We start from the raw sequence: 19,456 nt of genomic DNA on the forward strand, positions 1-19,456 counted from the left end.
GAGTCAGGCGGGAAAAGCCGAGCCGACTCGAATCTGGCTCGGATCATCTAAGTTCGGGTGGGTTCGGATCTCTGAAATCCAAATCCACTCATCTCTAGTTACTTATATTTGTGGACACTGTGATGTGTGTGTATCTGGGTATATATACTAATATACAGTATACTGTAGATGGTTTAACTGCTTGGTCAACTCACTCACAGACCTCCCCTGCTCTGATGGGATAAGCGTTTTCTCTGGCTTATCTCATCCCCTCTCTGATGTACTCCACCTCCACCCCCCTCCCCCATTGCAGCCAAGTCCTAACCCCCACCCAATCATGGCTCGGTCTCAAAACCCCCTTCACCCCACCACTCTCATACTTACACCAGTGGCCAGTCCTCCTCTCCAAAGGCTGTCCTGTCCCTCTCGCAGTTGAAGCCATTGTGGTTTGTACATTGAGGAGACATGACAGTATAACACAATTATGTTGTATATATTAATAGATATGTATATGTATATTTTTATAGATATGTACGGTATGTGTGTGTGTACATATATATATATGTACACGCACACATGTTAGAGTTCGTACTTATGTGCTATAGCACATCTTTTACGTGATATGGGCGACAAGCGAATCGTTATTTCAAAATGAGTGGGTCACGTAGAACGCACTGCAGCCAATAAGATCTGGCTCTGTCAGTCCCCATCCATTTATAGATGAGTTGCCGCACCTTGACTCAGTCATTTCCTCCCAGCATCAGCCCTGCTTTGACATCCCCAGCTGCCTCTACTACCATCAGTCATCACAAGGGGCAAATGCTGGCTGGTCCCTGAGGATTGTGCTGTGCTGGCAGGGTGACCATCGATAGGCCCCTCTGACACAGAGCCTGTTGGACCAATAGTTGCCTACCATTGCCATATTCAGTGGGGATGGGAGACTCTTGAATCTCCCCCGTCGCTTGCCCCAGACTCTGTGAAGCAGCCAAGACAGGGTTGCTTTGTCCCTTCTCTTTCTGTTCCTCACTCGCTCATCAGTGGTGAACTTTCTTGGGCACTCTGCTTGTTTCACTTTGGCTGTGCAGAGAATTGGCATCAGCTGGCTCACTGCAGTATAAAAGGAGCTTCAAGGACCATGGGGACAGCTCGGTCCTGTCCTGGACTGAGGAATGTGGTACCCTCAGGGGCACATACTTGGACAGGCCTTTAAGCTCTCATTCTCCAATATAACTGATAGTGATCATTTTAGCATCCTCAGTGTGCCACAAGTTGAAAATCTCTGGTGTAAGAGAAGGGGAAAAGTGAGTTTTGTTGGTGGTAGGACAGTTGTATGTGCATGTGGTTGTATATGCATAGATTTGGTGCTTCTATTTCGCCTTTGGAAGGTGATATAAATAGAAATTGAATTGCTGATGTCTTAACTCACAGCCATGACCATCCAATCTTCACCCCGGCCTATTTCACACCAGCCGGTTTTCACCGGCCGGCAAAAAACAGGGCAAAAGCCGTCCGTTTGTTTGAGGCACTCAGTGCCTTTCACATGCAACGGCTTTGAACCGTTTTTAATGTTCTGTTATTTTTTTCTTCATGTATTGTGCATGCGCAGCAGCAGCAGTACGTTGTGTGTGAAAGGAAACATTGTATTATATACTTGACTGCCTTGCCGGGACGGCATGGACATGGCACAGCAGCCGTCCTGCTCAGTGGATATTCCCGGCTGTAACACTGTGGCTGTGCCATGCTGTGTCTGCAAGGAGCTACCAGTTCCATGCTTAGTTAATTTTCACACCCAGCAAAAAACCCGCCCGTTTTACCCTGCAACTCTGAAGCATGCAGTCTGTGTGTATGAGTTACTGCTCCCCTTGTGTCCTAAACTACACTGCAAGTATCTTTAAGGTAATAGCTCATGAATGTTTGTAAAATTATGTGCACTGATTAAATAAAGCCTAAGGGGACTTCCGGTGGGTGTGGCATCCGTGATGGCCGCAGTTTAACTTAACTCCATGCTTGGCATCTTATCTAGGTGTTTTGTGTCCCTCCAAGTGGTAACCTGGTGATTGTAAGTGACTTCTCTACTGGACAGCATTGCTCTGATCCCCTGAGGCAGCAGACGCTGACAGATCACCTTTCAACGGGCTGTGAAACCTTTCAAGGTGTCTGGAAACTGCTTGGTTCAGATCCTATCTCCTGTGACTCGACTGCCCCCATTTCTACCGGCACGGAGGAGGTGCTTTGGATTGCAGAGCATCTATTACAGTTCCCCATCTGAGTGCTTCCCGGCGCTGTCCTCCCATCTACACTTCGGTTCTTCTCTACTGGGAGATTGTATCTGTGACCCTGGGTGGTCTCCGCTGTGTCTGCTGGCGATGCTTCCACAGCCGCTTCCTCTGACGTCTGGTACCCTGACTCAGCCTGGATTGGAGTCCTACTCTGACCACAAGACACCAGGAATATTGCGCTGTTATCTCCAATGGTACTTTCCTGGTTACTTTGACACAGCCTGCTCCCTTGCTCTCATCTAATCACTGGTTCCTGGGAGAACTCCACCTTCATCTCTGACATTGGCTGCTGGGGATGTAGTCAGGAAGCCGATGGTCTAAATGCAGACCGCCGGCTTCCCGACTGTCAAATACCGGCAAGGTACTAGAGATGTTGAAATCTCAGCACCTGTAATTAGATCTACGCCGGAAGACCGACGCCCGGCATACCAAACAAAGGTAAGCCGGGTGTGGACAGCCATGGGGGGGTTAGGTTTTAGGGCTCCCGGGGGGAATTAGGGTTAGGCACCCCCCGGGAGGGTTAGGTTTAGGCTAGGGGAAGGGGGGTTAGGGTTAGGAACCCCCGGGGGAGGTTAGGGTTAGGCACCCCCCGGAGACTTAGGTTTAGGCAGCGGGGAAGGGGTGGTTAGGTTTAGGCACTTAGAGGGGGGTAGGGTTGGGCACCCCTAAGTGAGGTTTAGGATAGGGAGTAGGGTTAGCAGTACTTACCTTATTTAGCGCTCGGGATCTTCACCTCTGCCGGGCTTCCGCTGTCGGGATTTGAACTGCCGGCCATGCGGCCGGTGGTAATACCTACTACACCCGGCTACTAGGCTGCTTCCCTCTGTACACACAGCAGCGGGTGCTAGTACATCTATCGTGGATCCGCAAATAGATCTAAAGGGTCCCTTCTATTATCTGTGGCCAGTTTGAAGGATACGCTGTGGAGTGTTAGTGAGGGACTTTCTTCTGCCGCTGCTCTGGACTGCTGACCTACCCCTAGGACAGGAAAAAACACTCAACAGTATAACTACTGACAACACCTGGCTCTTACTAAATTAGTTTAACAGTCAGTGCTTGCTGCAAGTATTATGGATTTAGGGCCTGATTCAGACCCGCTCGCAAGATGCGATCGCTTGCCTACAGAAAGGAGCCGGATATGTAAATTAAGCACTCGCACTGCGTCACATAAGGACGCCCACTGTGTTAGCTAGCTATGGCAAAGTGCACTCGCAAGTGTCTGAAGATGCCCCCTTGCCACTCGCAACACACGTCATCTCCAGGAAATGTATGATTAATCGGGACCATCGTGAGCCATCGGAGCTGCTTGCAGCCCTTGGGGTTGCCTTAACCTGCCGCAAGCACAGCGATCAGTGCGGGCTGAAATACATGCAGGTGACATGTACAATGACACTACTTTGCTAATTATGCACGCCCTTTAAACGCCGTTTTGGCGGGCAGACACGCCTGCGTTCGCAACACCACTCCCCCGTTCACATGCACCTTCCCCTGTTACCACCCACAAACGGCACTATCTGTCACTCCAAGCAGCGACATGATAGTGGTCTATGAGCTACCAAAAGCAGATTGCACCGAATGGCTTACGCACGCGCACTGTGAATTATACGCATGCGCAGATGGGGGAAAATCGCTCACAGCGAGCGATCGGCCCTTAGCGAGCAGGTCTGAATCAGGTCCTTAGTTAGAACCCTAGAGACCGCGATCTCTATACAGAAAAATCAATTGTAAAAAGTGGTTTTACTGCTCTAATATCAGTGGATATCAGGAGATAATTTATAATAGAAATAGGGTTTGCTGTCTGTTAATAATCAGAAGGCTTCAATAAAATACAATATTTATTGCATGGATCACATACCAATTTAATACTAGACATACAACAATCAAACAGACAATAAAAACTGAATGGAATCACAGTGAGCTTATTCCAATGAGATATCGCTAGCTAAGAAACTTTGTATAAATGTATTCTTGATACATAGGTAACTATTTCAGACAGAGTTCCCAATCACTGAAGGATGTTTATATTGTCATTATTTTGCAACAATTGCTATGCGCATAAAACCAAATTCCGCATACAGATACTAGCCACAGCAAGGCTCCGTTGGTTAATATAGTTCTTTCTCTACTGGCGTCACAGTGTGAAAATAATGACCACACTTATAGATGGTATAAAAAGCATAGTCAGTAATAAAATGAGTGTATAAACATTGAAGCAGCATGTCCGCGCTGTGGCCCGTCCTGGCTCTGGTTATCCTTGGCTGTGTGAAGCCGCAGTTGGAGACCAGTGAGTATTCTCACTATTTCTCAGAAATACACCTACTGTGCAGTATTACAGTGACTGTATTTTTTCATCAGTGGACTTTATTTCTTTGCTTTTGTCACCATCTACAGGGGAATATACGTTGTTGCAGTTTTTCTCCCGTATATTGTAGCGATCTCTGTCTCATATTACACACTTTATGTTCACTTTTAATATTAAGTGTATGTTCGTGTAAAATATTGCTTAACATTTTCATTACTTTGTGGGCAACATACTGTTTACTGATATCGTTCTTCATTTTATAATTGGTGATACATTGGTACACCTTTTGCCGTCTAGTAACAGTTCCTTTAATTCTTTGTATTTGATATCATTTGTCTTTACACTAGAGTGATTATAGGGCCCAGTGACGCCACTTAGGTTGAACTGGATAACTAAAATATATATTTCTCATCGTCTTAGGTGACCCTATTGATGATTTGAACCAATTTTGCTCATTATTGATTTGTTTCTCTCTTGATTTTATATACGGTATATGGATAAATTCCTTTACAAATCTCTGCCCCCATTACCACCGAGATTTTCTTCTCGCAATATGGTCAAACCAAATAAAACACCTGCAAAAGCAGGCACCACCACCCTCGCCCACTGGGGACCCCTCTACTGAGCATACGGAATTGGGGAAAGGTGACTCCGCGTCGCCTACACCAGATATGGCGACTATGCTCCTAAATGTTATAATGCCCAAAATTGATGAAAAGTTTGAACCACTTATACCTATGATTGTCGAAAAATGTCACCAATTTCTACCAAAAATGGAAGACAAGTTTGACCAACTTGTTCCTAGGATTGATAAAAGATTAGATATATACAATCCTCTTTAGATTCTGCACTGTCGAAATTAACTGAATATACTAATAGATTAGATGCAGTGGAGCAGAGGACTAGTGACATAGAAGACAATTTACATACTTTGCAAACGTCACATGACTTATCTGATCTCTCATAAATCATTGCTTGACAAAGTGGATGATTTGGAGAATCGTCACAGACGCAATAATTTGCACTTTATAAGCATTCCAGAGCAGGTTAAAGGGTCCACAGTGCTTGATTTTTTAGACAAAACTCTGGTCTCTGCACTTGGCTTGCAAAGTGATCTGGGGATTCCACAAATTGAAAGAGCTCACAGACTGGGCCCCAGAAAGAGAGGGATTTAGTGGGAGACCACGTCCGGTGATAGCTACATTTTTAGATTATCGTGTTAAAGAAAAAATACTGACTTTTAAACGTCAAAGGGACCTGATCATTGACGACCATCGTATTCTTATTCTCCAAGATTTCTCTGTAGCGGTAGTTTGTAAATTTTTGGTGAATAACAACAAGAGATTTGCTCTGTTGTATCCAGTCAAACTGAAGGTCACTGAGAATGAACAAATGCCTATTTTTGAGGATCCAGAGCTAGTACATAATCATTTTCTTACCACCAGCTCTCCTAGGTGCTCACCACACCGCACACATTTAAGCCCTTCATCTAGGACATAAAATACCTATTTTTCTAATTACAATGATTCATTGTTTTGATGTGTTTCACTACGGAGATAGAGAATCTCAATTCATTTTTATGTTCTTATTGTTTTTTTTTTTCTTTATTATATGATTATACAATTCCACCAATTTCTGGGAAATATGACTTGAGGCATGTTTTCTTGTTGATATATTATGTAAGCACATTAATATTCTGTGAAGTGAGCCTGGGTCTCTACATATTAGGTTTTTTAAAGACTCTCCCTGCAGGCTGGGACGGGAGGAGTCTTGTTTTTTTATGGATATTATATCCTTACAACTCTTTTGCTAAATAAGATGAGATGACACCATCAGTTCCACCACCACCACCAAATCATACCAATGTCCAGATGCCCCAAACTATTAATATTACCTCCTGGAATGTTGGGGGCTAAACCCTGCAATTAAGTGTAAACTGGTCCTTACATCCCTTAAAAAAACTAAAACCTGACATAGTTTATATACAAGAAACACATTGGAAAGCGGGAGAAGATTCTACTTTACGTGAACGTTGGATTGGAGAGTGTATTTTGGCTTCCTACCATTCCAAATCTTGTGGTGCAGCCATTGTATTTGCTAGACTCCTCCCTTACACTACACTGAATTCAGTTTTGGACCCAGAGGCTCCATATATTTTATTAGATGTCCAAATTTCTGAAACTAAATATATACATTACTCAAAATATATGCTCCTAATAATGAGATACAAGCCTTTTATCAGTCTACAGTATAACCCAGCTTTTGCATAGTAGATTCAATTATAATTTGATATTTGGAGGTGATTTCAATACAGTTGCAGACCCTTATGTAGATAAATTCCCAATACCAGCTGATCCCCTAGCTCCCCAATGGACCCATGGACCCATTTTCCCCAATTATTGAAAGATCACTCCTTATCAGACACCTTGATAAAGATGCTAGGAAGCATTGAAATGTGTAGGTGAACGTCCCTTACACTACTCCTCACTGACCGGACACTATTGTACTATCTGGATGCTACTTGAAGCAAAAGAACACAGTCTACACTAAGAGAAATTCTCTCTTATATTATCTGGATACAGCCCCTGACGAAGCGGATACCTACTGTCAGATAACAGAAAGAAATAGGCTCCCCTTACAACGGGTAGATCCATCACATTACCACCTTGTGACCATGGACTAAAATCCATATTGCCTGCTACTTGAACCTACCACTGTGGGAATAAAGAGCTAACTTCCCAAAGAAGAATACTGCTTGGAATTATATGCAATCTGCTGCCGTCAGACAAAGCCGCTACACAGAGATCCAAGCTCCCCGCAAAGCGGGTGGAGCTATTGCATCGTGACCTCTGTGTACCTGGCTATATATCCATATTGTCGGCTCCCTAAGTCTAACAATACAAACTCTGAAGACCCTCAGTAACAAGCAGAATAGCGGCACAGAGTTTTACACATTCCGTTGGCAAGTATATACTGTACTTTCTAAAATTTCCTAAATACCACATCTATCCTGAACTAGTAATATTGTTGTTCATTGGAAATCAGCTGTGCCTGTCATTTACATTACAGAGAGAGGAGAATGTGTCAATTGTACACATTGTGTGTTATACATGCTTTTTGATACCTACTGTTTATGATCACTTGTTATTTTTTATAATTAAACAATTCATTTTTGATACACATCAGAGTATCCATTGAATATGTCAATTGTAACCACCCTCTGATTCATAGGCTGCTTTTATGTACTGTTGTCATTCCTTATCAGACCCCTGGAAGGTTTCCTAACACTACTGACAGGTCATATACTTTTCATTCGGCGGTCCATGGGTCCTTCTCTCTAGTATTGACTACATACTTCTCTCAACAACACTCCTCTCGGAAATTGTGTCAAGTTCTCTAGGAGATATAGTAGTATACGACCACGCTCCAGTATCAGTAGCCCTTCACACTCAATTGGCTCTCAGAAGCCCTTCTTTTTGGTGCTTTCTTACATATCTTTACCATTCCGAACAATTTCAACAATTTCTTACATTAACCACTTAACTGACTAATTCTTTTTCCAAAAACCGCTCCAAAATTGTCGGTTTCTTTTATGATTGAATTAGGTCACGAACATAATTTTAAACTTATCCATCACTATTTATTTTAAAAAAATATTTTTTTAAAACACAGTATAACATAAAAAAAGCAATTTTTATGTTATACTGTAGTGATGGCCATTGACAGCTGTACCATCGATGGTTCAACCATCGTTAGAAGCCATCAATTGTTTCGCGATTGGTCGAGGAGATCTGTGTAGACCACAACTTCCGATGTTTCATAAACATCGATTAAGAGTTACCATCGATGGTGCAACATTGATGGCCACCAGCAATGGCAAACCACTTGTTTTCAGCCAGACCAACTGCTCCTGCTTACACACAAGTGTATGTATATATATATACACATATATATATATATATATATATATATATAAATTAAAGAACACAGCGCCAAAAGATAATAAGCACCCTTACTAGATTTAATAGAGAATTTCTTCTCATTAAAAACTGTACAGTCAAACAAACATATTTAAGTCATATTTCTTGAAAATATATATTTTTTTAAGTATAAAGAGCATGTGTATATAGCACTCCCCTATAGTGTGGGTGTCAGCTCCAACAGAAGAAATACAACAGTGGTGATCTGCTGTTATTAAAATTGTGAAAAAATTGAATCTGTTTAAAAGCACCTATGTGCTAAACAAAGTGCTGTGCATACATAAATAAATACTAATAATCAGCTATTTAAGGTAGGTAAGGTTATTGTGTGGTAGTTAAACCAGAATGTGCATAGTGCAGTAATGAAGAAATTCCTTGGTAATAAATGTAAATCAATATTACCTCCTAATAAAGTGCAAGTGATGTAAGAGTAAAAACTGTATTCTGACTAAAACATATACATAAAAAATATACAGAGTTTATTTTAAAGCAATTAAAATTATATAAAGATAGAATAAATAAATAATGCTGTGCAAAAGTCACGTGCTGTGCACAACAATTACATATCCATTATAGACCAATATATTAGAGCATACACAAATAAATAACCACTATAAAAAAGACATATCAATTAATATATTTAAAAAAAAAAAAAAAAGGGATTTCTGCGGCTTATCTGGTATAATAGTAGTGAGTTCATGAAAGGTAAGAGGAGCATCCAACGCGTTTCATCTGCCAATCAGACTTCTTCAAGGAATAAAAGCTCCTGTGGGGTGTCTGGTTTATAAACCCCCTTAATAGGGACAAACTAGCCTCAATTTCAAGTTAATTAGGTCATTTCCGGTTCCTGGATAATAATAAATTCAGTAACCAGGATCCAAGGAACTGAATATGTAAGTTAATATGGATAAGGCTAAAATAAGTAGTAATTTAACATTAATAAACTTTTTCAGCGCACTGTAGTACATCCGCCCATCCTGAGACCTCTCAGAGCGTCACTTCCGCCCTTCTCCTCGGATCAATTAGAAAGCATCATCACTGACTGGTTCCGACATCCGCCCTTAAGGTGCGTCACTTCCGCCCATTCATTAATCCCGGTTGCGGCCATCTTGGTCCTCACTTAAGTAAGTCGCGTCCATCTTTATCCACCCGAATCCTCCTCGTGATGTACTATTCCTCGCGATTCTTCATGGTACTCATCATCTCAACTCAGCGTGCAGCTTCCGCCCTTGCTGTGGATGTTCTGACTCTTAGTCGTCACATCACTTCCGCCCTTAAGCACAAACATGTCTCGGCTATCTTTGTCCTCACTGCCATCTTTGTCCACCCACTTCTTATTAATTCACGATCCAGGCCATTATATTCTAATAATTGAAACAAAGTGGTTAGAGGCATCTTTTTCTTAGAAATAGTATATAAAGTTTGATCTAGTCTTATGTTAAAAAACAAGGATAACATAATCCACAGAATATTAGTAATTCTTCTATAGGTAAAAGACTTCAGTAAAATGCTTGATGAATATTACTAATGAAGTGGTCTAAAAGCATGACCTACTTATGTAACTCTCAGCAATAAATCATATAAATGAACTGATAAAAGTATTATTATTGTTATTGTTATTATAAATATTATGACGCTTAATAAGGAATGTTCAACCATGAGATAGTTATCAATTGATATATATCAAAACACAGGGGAGATCCAAAAAAGAGATCCAAAAAAATTGGGAGCTTTTGGAGGAGATGTTGAAAAATAAGTTAATAAAACATCCAAAGAACAAAAAAGAAAATCCAAAGGCATATGTTCTCAGTCATTTGTATAGATATTTTCAATGTACAAATTATAATTAGTCTCTCAAAAGGTAAAATTTGCCTTTCTTTTGCTTATCCATAGTACATGGATCCTCCAATTCTTGGGACATGATGCACATACCATGTCTGAACACTGTTAGGGGATATACATACATGTCCAATGTGCATCTACCGCACCTGGTCTTCCCCAGCGGTCACCCTTCTGAGTACTGACCAGGCCCCAAATGCTTAGCTTCCAAGATCAGATGAGATTGGGTGCTTAAACATGGGTATGGCTTAAGATAATTAGTACAAAATATATCTACCCAATTGTGTTTGCCACAGTACTTAGATAAAAGGAGCTATCTCATAACTCTCATTGAAGCCTCGGGGAGTCATGGTATCCAATTCAAAGATCCAGTACATCTCTCGTCTTGAAAGTTTGTTCGCTAAGTCTCCTCTTCTCTCTCCCAATTCAACATGCTCGATTGCCTGAAAAGTTAGATCTTCTGGATCAGAGTTGTGATGTAAAGTAAAGTGTCTAGCAACTATATGTTCTTCTATCTTGTTTTTAATGTTGCGTACGTGCTCTGGTATCCGCAATTTCAGGGTTCTCTTAGTTTTACCCATGTACTTCATCCCACAACTGCATTCTAATATGTAAATCACAGAAGTGGAATTGCAATTCATGTGATGTTTAATCTTGTACTCTTTAGTGTTGTCAGCATTCATGAAAGTCCTTCTTTGTCGATGCACCAATTTGCATACATTGCATTTTCCACATTTATAGGAACCCGGACAACTATGGAAAGGGGTGTCTTTGTAGAATTGCCTATCCTTAACATACTTGGGGCCAATGTATCTTTCAGGCTTTTGGCTTTTCTGAACACAACTGGAGGTTTAGGAGGAATGACTTCTTTCAGGATTGGATCCATTAACAAGAGTTTCCAATGTTTATTAAGTATAGTCTTTATCTTTTTTTCCTGTGCATTATAAGTAGTAATAAACAGAATGATGTCGTTCTCTCGTTTCTTGGAATCCTTGTACTTAAGTAGATGACATCTTTTAAGTTGGTTGGTCTTACTTTCTGCTTCCAGTATGATGTTAGCAGGACACTCCTTTTCTAGGAACCTATTGGTGTACAGCTGTATCTGTTCATCACATGTATTTTGCTCACTACAATTTATTTTTATTCTGTGGAATTGAGAACGTGGTATATTCTCTTTCCATTTCTGTAAGTGTCCACTCTTGTAGTGTAGATAGCTGTTGGTATCAACTTCTTTTATATAATTCTTCGTAGATATCTGATTACCTTCACTAATTAAAACCAAATCTAAAAATTCAATGGAAGCCGCATTGATGTTGGACGTGAACTTAAGATTCATATTTTTATCAGTGATAAAATCTAGGAATGACTTAAAAAGATCCTCCGTACCTTCCCATATTATAAGGATATCAACTATGTAGCATTTGTATAATATAACATTATTATTAAATGGATTGTTGTTATAAATATAATTATTCTCCCAGCACCCCATAAAAAGATTAGCAAACCTTGGGGCAAATATTGTCCCCATTGCAGTCCCACAAATTTGTCTATAAAATTTATTTCAAAATTTAAAATAGTTGTGGTTCAAGATAAAAGCCATAATATCACATAAAAACTCTCTATGTGGGGTGCTAATAGATGAATCCATGTCCAAAAATTCTCTACAGGCATTGATTCCTTTATCATGTTCGATGCATGTATATAATGATTGTACATCTATTGTTATCCATGAATAGGATGCTTTCCACTCTATTCCTTCCATAATTTCTAGGACGTTAGTAGTATCCTTGAGATCTGATTGTAGCTGTATGATATATTTTCATAGAAATATGTCCACATACTCCGATAAATGTGATGTCAGGGAGTCAATCCCTGCAATAATTGGTCTCCCTGGTGGACTGATCATTGATTTATGGACTTTAGGAAGTAAAAAATGGGGGTAGTTGGATTGGTTACCAGGAGATATTGGAATTCTTCTTTTGTGATGATACCATTACGTAATCCATATACAAGTAATATTCTCAATTCATCAACTTACTCTTCTAAGGGATCTCCATTCAATATAGCGTATGAGTATCTCCTATGAGTCTATTAGATTCTTCAAGATAGTAAGATTGATCCATTATTACCAATCCCCCCCCTTTGTCAGCTTGTTTGATAAGAATCTTCAGAAGAATCAAGAAATAGTTAAGTGCTTCTTTCTCCCTGTTTTTCAAATTTTGTTCAATGGGAGCCTCAATGTTTTCAAGTCTTTTTTCACCAATTCATAGAAGATGCTGAGGTAGTTACCTTTAGATTCTATTGGATAGTATTTAGATTTATTTTTCAAACATGATTTTGACTCATTTTCAGTATAGTTCTTAATAACTGCATTATCTTTTCTCAAGAAATGACGTTTTAGTGTGAGATTCCTCACAAATTTATTCAGGTCGATAAAGGTTTTGAAATGTATTCATGTTACTAGAGGGTGCAAAAGATAATCCTTTACTCAGAAGAGACACTTCAGATTGTGTTAATATGTGTTTAGATAAATTAAAAATCCCCTTCGCCTTAGGGTCTATTGCACATTCCTTCTTTTGTAGTTTCTTCCTATTGCCCCCTCTAGTTCCTCTTCTTCTCTTGTTCTTCTTTTCATGGGTGATGGTAACCTCGTGGTTTCTTTGAAGAAAGCTTTTCTTGGATTCGTCCTGTTGTACTCTGGGCCCGGAGATAAAAAATCAGCATCAGTATTGGACTCATACCGCTGAAGTGTAGAAAATCGATTCTTCGTATGATAGGTTTTATGTTGATTGAATTCTGTATGGTCATCATCTCTTTTGAAACTGTTTCTCCTTCTATATGGCACCATTCTCCATGGAGTTCTTACATGACCAGGATGATGTGTTTGTGCTTGTCCTAAAAGTTTAGGAAATCTACTCCAGTTTTTCACCTTGTTTAATTCATAGTCTTGTTTGTCCCTGATGAACTTTTTTTCTTTACCTTTCATGACATCTTCCTCAATCCATTCTAGTTTACGTACTAGTACCACATCATTTGTTCTATAGTCCTCTTTATCTTTGAAAGCCTCCATTTTTGTCTCCTTGTTTTTAATTTCTGTCTCTAATTCAGAGAGAATCAATTTCTTTTCATTTATAATCAGTTTCATAAGGTCTATGGAGCATTTATGTAGGGTGTTGTCCCATTTTTCCATAAATACTGGATCATCCACCCCAAATGTGGGATTTTTCAAGTGTCTTAGACCTCTTCGTACCCGTATATACACACACATATATATATATATATATATATATATATATATACACACACACACATATATATATATACATATATATATATATATATACATACATATGTATACACATATATATATATTTTATTTACAACTGTTTATATATTGCCCGATCACTGTGGCCAGCAGTGATCGGGACACATGGGCACTTGGGGAGGCGGAGCTGAGGCCAGAAAAGAGTGGGCGGGGGTGGTGCTGCTGCTCCTACTGCAGCTGCTGCTCCTATACAGTGATCTCACTGATCACTGTGACTGTGTTCCGGAGCCACAGCAGGTGGGTGTCCCGCTAGCGGCCCTTGAGACATAGCAGCGGTGGTGGCTACCAGAGCCGCCGCTGCTCCTGGTACACACACACAGTGATCTCACTGTTCCAGAGCTGCAGCGGGTGGGACACCTGCTAGCGGCCCGGAGATATAGCAGCAGCGGCGGCCACCAGAGCCATGTCTGCTGCTGCTCGTACACAGTGATCTTACTGATGACTGTGTTCTGAAGCCGCAGCGGGTGGGTGTTCCGCTAGTGGCCCGGAGACATAGCAGCGGCGGCGGCTACCAGAGCCGCCACTACTGCTTCTGACGGTCTTGCTGCCCGATCACTGTTGGCCACAGTGATCGGGTCACAGCAGCAGCCGCGGCTACATGAGACGTGGCTGCTGCTTCTAGGGGGGTGCCACCGGCACCCGATCACTGTGGCCAGCAGTGATCGGGATACAAAGGAAGGGGAGCCACAAGTGTAGAGGGACCAGCAGGTCCCTCTGAGGTGGGCGGCTGCTGGAAGTTAACTTCCTGCAAGCCGCCCACTGTGTGTTTCTGACTGGTTGTATCAGATACGACCATGTCAGGGTAAGCCCACTCTGGTATGGTCGTATTTGATACGAACGTGCCAGGCAAGTGGTTAAAATGGATGGAATTTCTGGATGACAATTTAGAGCATTGGGACAACCCTGTCTTGTTTTGGGAAACGTCTAAAGTCATCATGAAGGGGCACATTCTTTCATATGTTGCTAGAATAAACAAGCATATTAGGGTTCAACCTACTGAATTACAACAAACTACGAAATCCACTTTGGAGGCTTATATTAGGAACCCTACTGAGGATAATCATGTTAAATATAAGGATTAAAAAAACTGCTATACAGTTTTTTATTAGCCCAGGGCCAGATGCAGAGCCGTAACTAGACTTTTTAGTGCCCTGTGCCAGAGAGGACATTGGTGCACCCCCCCATTTTTTAGATAGGGACATGTGAGAGTACACCTGAAAAGGGGCCATGGCCTCCTGGGGAAGGACCAGGGAAGAGATAGGGGGAGCCAGGAGATGCTGGGGATGAAATGAGAGGAAGCTACAAGTGAGAATGGTAAAAAACAGGAAAATTGACAGGCCCAAACAGCGCCCCCTGCCCTGCAGTGCCCTGTGCCATGGCACAGGTCGCACTACCCTAGTTACGGCCCTGCCCAGATGAAACTGGATTACACTAAATAAAAATATTTTCTGTTGAGTAACAAAACTGGTACCCTACTTGCAAATATGACAAAAAGTTTTAGGAAACATCACCATATAGCTGCTCTGAAAGACACCCACACGCAGACTTTGTTTACTAAAACCTACATCTCAGAATTTCCAGGACTATTTCATGCAAATCTATATGGCCACCAAACACAATCCTACTTTAATGGCTAAAATATTGGACAAGGCAGCACTGTACAACGGGAGGCGTTAGAAAATAATATAACTGAGGAAGAAATTGCTAATGCCATAGCCTCTATGCATCTTGTCTTAACAAAACCCCAGGACCTGATGGCTACTCAACAGAATACTACAATATTCTACAACATAATATGATGCCGACACTTTGTGCTCTTTATGGTAAAATAGCCTCTATGCATCTTGTCTTAACAAAACCCCAGGACCTGATGGCTACTCAACAGAATACTACAATATTCTACAACATAATATGATGCCGACACTTTGTGCTCTTTATGGTAAAATACAGACAGTTCTCACTACCCTAACTTCAATCAAGCCATCACTTCCCTAATGCCAAAACCAAATTAAGATTTGACTCTCCCTTCATCATATCGCCCAATCACTCTGCTAAATGTTGATTTTAAAATATTAGCCAAAATATTAGCAGATCGTTTATAGAAATTTTTTGCCTCCTTGCTTAAGAACCACCAACTGGGTTTCACTAAAGGCAGACACTCAGTAAAAGGCATCCACACAGTCATTGCAGCCATAATGGTGGCTAATCTTCATCCTGACTCCTCGGCCATGCTCTTAAGCCTAGATGCTACCAAGGCATTCGCAATTTATGAGCTACTAGATAGACGAGGATTCGGACCGATTTTCCAATCCATGAATACATTTTTTATACACTCCAAACTACTTCATTATTGGTTAATGGGAATGTAGGAGATAGACTAAAGGTACCCACACACATATCGACTTTTCATCCAATTAGGCCGATTTAGACAAATCGTGATGACGAATCGGGTAAAAAAAGTAAAAATCGTGAGTTTATACTCACAAGCATGATGCCGATGCACGTCCCCGCTCGCCGTACATCGCATCCTCTGATCTGCCATGCTGTAGGGCAGATTAGCCAAACATGAACACGATGGTAGCCAATCGTGAGGGTTTTTTTCCCTCACGACGAATCGTACAATTCATCGCACAATGCGGAATTTGACTGACAGGAGCCTGGGCATGCCCCATCGCCATCTTGTGCAGCATTGTGTATGGAGCAAGACAGTCGCACATTGAGGAGCCCAAACACTGGATTCTAGTTTTGGACAATTTTTGGTGAGTATTTGTATAGTTTAAATACAACCACACTGACCACCAATATGTGCTCCCCACTGCCCACCAATGTGTGCCCCAGGTAATAAATGCATGACCCAGCCACTGCCCGCCGTAATGAGGTGGGCGGTGGCTGGGTCATGCATTAAGCTCCCACTGCCCACCAATGTGTGCCCCCAGGTAATAAATGCATGACCCAGCCACTGCCCACCGTAATGAGGCGGGCGGTGGCTGGGTCATGCATTAAGTTCCCACTGCCCACCAATGTGTGTCCCCAGGTAATAAATGCATGACCCAGCCACCGCCCACCATAATGAGGCGGGCAGTGGCTGGGTCATGCATTAAGCTCCCACTACTCACCAATGTGTGCCCCCTACCTAACCACTAACTTGCAAACAAATTAATGGGGCCACCTAATAATTAATTAGAAAACCAATCAATTTTTTTTAAATTAATAGCCAAAAATATTTAATCAAGATAAACAAATACATTCCAAGAAGACTATTCATATTGAAATAACATATTATATTAATAATAATCATGTATAAAATCAATTGAATACAGAAATTTTTTTTTAAGTAATAATACAAAAAAAAATAAACACATATTTAACAAAATAATCACCATACATTATATTTAAAAACACACATCATTTAAAGCTAGGGTCTTCTACCTTTTGGTCTACAGCTGTTGTGGAACTACAGATCCCAGGATGCCCTGCCACCCACCCTTGGGGAAATAGCATGTTAAAAATTTTTTTAGGGAATCCTGGGATCTGTAGTTCTACAACAGCGACAGGCCCAAAAGTGGAAGACCCATGCTGTCAAACAAAGAAAAACATTATATTACCAATAAATGAACACATGACATTCCTGTTAAAGAAAACACAATTACAATACCATACCAAACCTTTAAAAACCTGTAAAAAAGAAAATATTAAAACATAAAAAATGTGATCTATAACAACATTACATTTTTATACCCTGTAAAAAAGAAAATATTAAAACATAAAAAATGTGAACTACAACAACATTGCATATTTATAACCTGTAAAAAAGAAAATATTAAAACATAAAAATGTGAACTATAACAACATTACATTTAACAAAACTATATACACAAATATTTAAATGTCCTTTTTTTTCTTCTTCATAGATAATGTCCATGGATTCTGAACGTGAATTCGTTACAGGATTCATTGAAAACCTGCACTTAAAAGAGTGTCTGTGGAAGATCAGTTCTCAGAAGTACCACAACAAGTCACACAAGTTGGCCACACTAGAGGAAATTTTGGAGTATACGAAAAAATACATATCTGATGCAGACCTGAAAACTGTACGGCAAAAGATTCAAAAGCTCAGGACAGTGTACATCAAAGAAAAAAAGAAGGTGGATGACTCCAAAAAAATCAGGAGTGGGCACAGATGAAATATATAGTCCTGCACTGTGGTACTACCATATGATGTCATTCATCAGTGAACAAGAGCCTCAAAGGGAATCTATCGTCTTGATGACTGAGCGTGAGGGAGAAGAGGAGGTTGCAGAAGTCTTGGTAAGTAGTGACACAGTTTAAACCAAAATCCTTAATGTTTTTGTTGTTAAATCCCAAATATCCAATTTAGTCAGTAGTTCACAGACAGTCCTCCTGCCATGGTACAGCACGTGGTCCATTGAAATAGGTCATGTACTCCTCCCTCACTTCTTTGGCATGTGCGGTGGATGTTGTTGTAGTTGGTGGTACAAACACAGATGTCAGATGTTCAATGTCCTCCAGGGGTCCTACATCTTCTGGTCTAGCTGGGACTGGTCCTCGTTGAGTAGATTTTCTTCACAGAAAGTTGTGCAGCAGACAGCACGCCATCACGACCCAGTCTATCTTCTCCACACGTAGATTGATGGTGGTGTGGAAAATGCGGAAGCGGTTGCTCATTATTCTAAACGCATTTTCCACAATGCACCGTGCCCGGATAGACGATAGCTGTAGATCCTTTTCTCTCTGGTCAGGCCCCTCTGTGCAAATGGCTTCATCACATGTTCATGTAAAGCAAAAGCCTAGTCTGCAAGGAAAATGTAATTTAGGCCATGCTTTGTCTGGTCCAGTGAGGGCAAGTTGAGGGTTTTGTTGGCGTGTCTCTGGTAGAAAGCTGTCTTTTTGAAGGACCCACCATCCAAAGCACGGCCATTCTTGCCGACATACACAAACAGAAATTCTTAGTTGGCATTCACCACTGCCATGAGAACGATGCTGAAGTAGTTGTAGTAATATGATCCAGTGTTGGCAGGTGGGTTGATGCGGATGTGTTTCCCATCAATGCTCCTCTGCAGTTAGGGAAATTCCAACATTGTTCAAAATCTTCCGTGATGCTGGTCCACGCCTCCACGGTGTTAAGAAACTGTAAAAATAGTAAAAAAGTGGTTAAAACATGACTATAATATTTTTTATATATTTTTTCCCTATATAGACTCCCACCCAAGACCCTGATTTAGCATCCACACCGGACCTCAGTCTGGTCGGTGGTGACAGTGAGCTAGAGAATACCACACAAGTGGAAACTACACTTCCACCTGGACCCTCATCTTCTCAACAACCCCAAAAAAAGAAAAAAAAACAAGGGAGAAAGGAGAACCTTACTGAAGGTGACGACAATTTTTTCCAAAATGAAGAACGGCTGCTGCAGAAACCCCCAGATGCAATAGATGATTTCACAGCTCATGTGAACAGCACATTGAGAAATATGGATACAGATATCCAAAGAAAATTTCTCAGGTTAAACTACAACGTGTTGAGTCGCTGTATGAGCAAAAATATCTCAAATTCTACTTACATAGCAGACCCAATGCTATTTTCCCCTGCCCCAAATAGGTATGTCCGTCCCCCCCTGCCAAGTTAGACATTACTCCCCCACCAAGCACCCCAAGCACCAGCACGACCTTGTATAATGCTCTGCTGGATGCAGCGGATGAGTCGCCCCAATATACAGGATGTCAAGTTTTTC

General features: G+C 41.1%; 1 long non-coding RNA gene across 1 annotated transcript in view; it reads right to left on the reverse strand.

The window, feature by feature from the left end:
• Positions 1 to 8,996: 8,996 nt before the first annotated feature.
• Positions 8,997 to 19,456, reverse strand: part of LOC148508665 (uncharacterized) — a 51,638-nt gene continuing 41,178 nt past the window's right edge. Inside the window, exon 2 of the long non-coding RNA XR_015869565.1 lies at positions 8,997 to 9,904. This is a non-coding gene — a long non-coding RNA (uncharacterized LOC148508665). The remainder of the gene's footprint in view (positions 9,905 to 19,456) is intronic.

The sequence above is a fragment of the Taudactylus pleione genome, unplaced genomic scaffold (genome assembly GCF_031769625.1).
Source record: "Taudactylus pleione unplaced genomic scaffold, aTauple2 ptg000352l, whole genome shotgun sequence".
Lineage (NCBI taxonomy): Eukaryota > Metazoa > Chordata > Amphibia > Anura > Myobatrachidae > Taudactylus > Taudactylus pleione.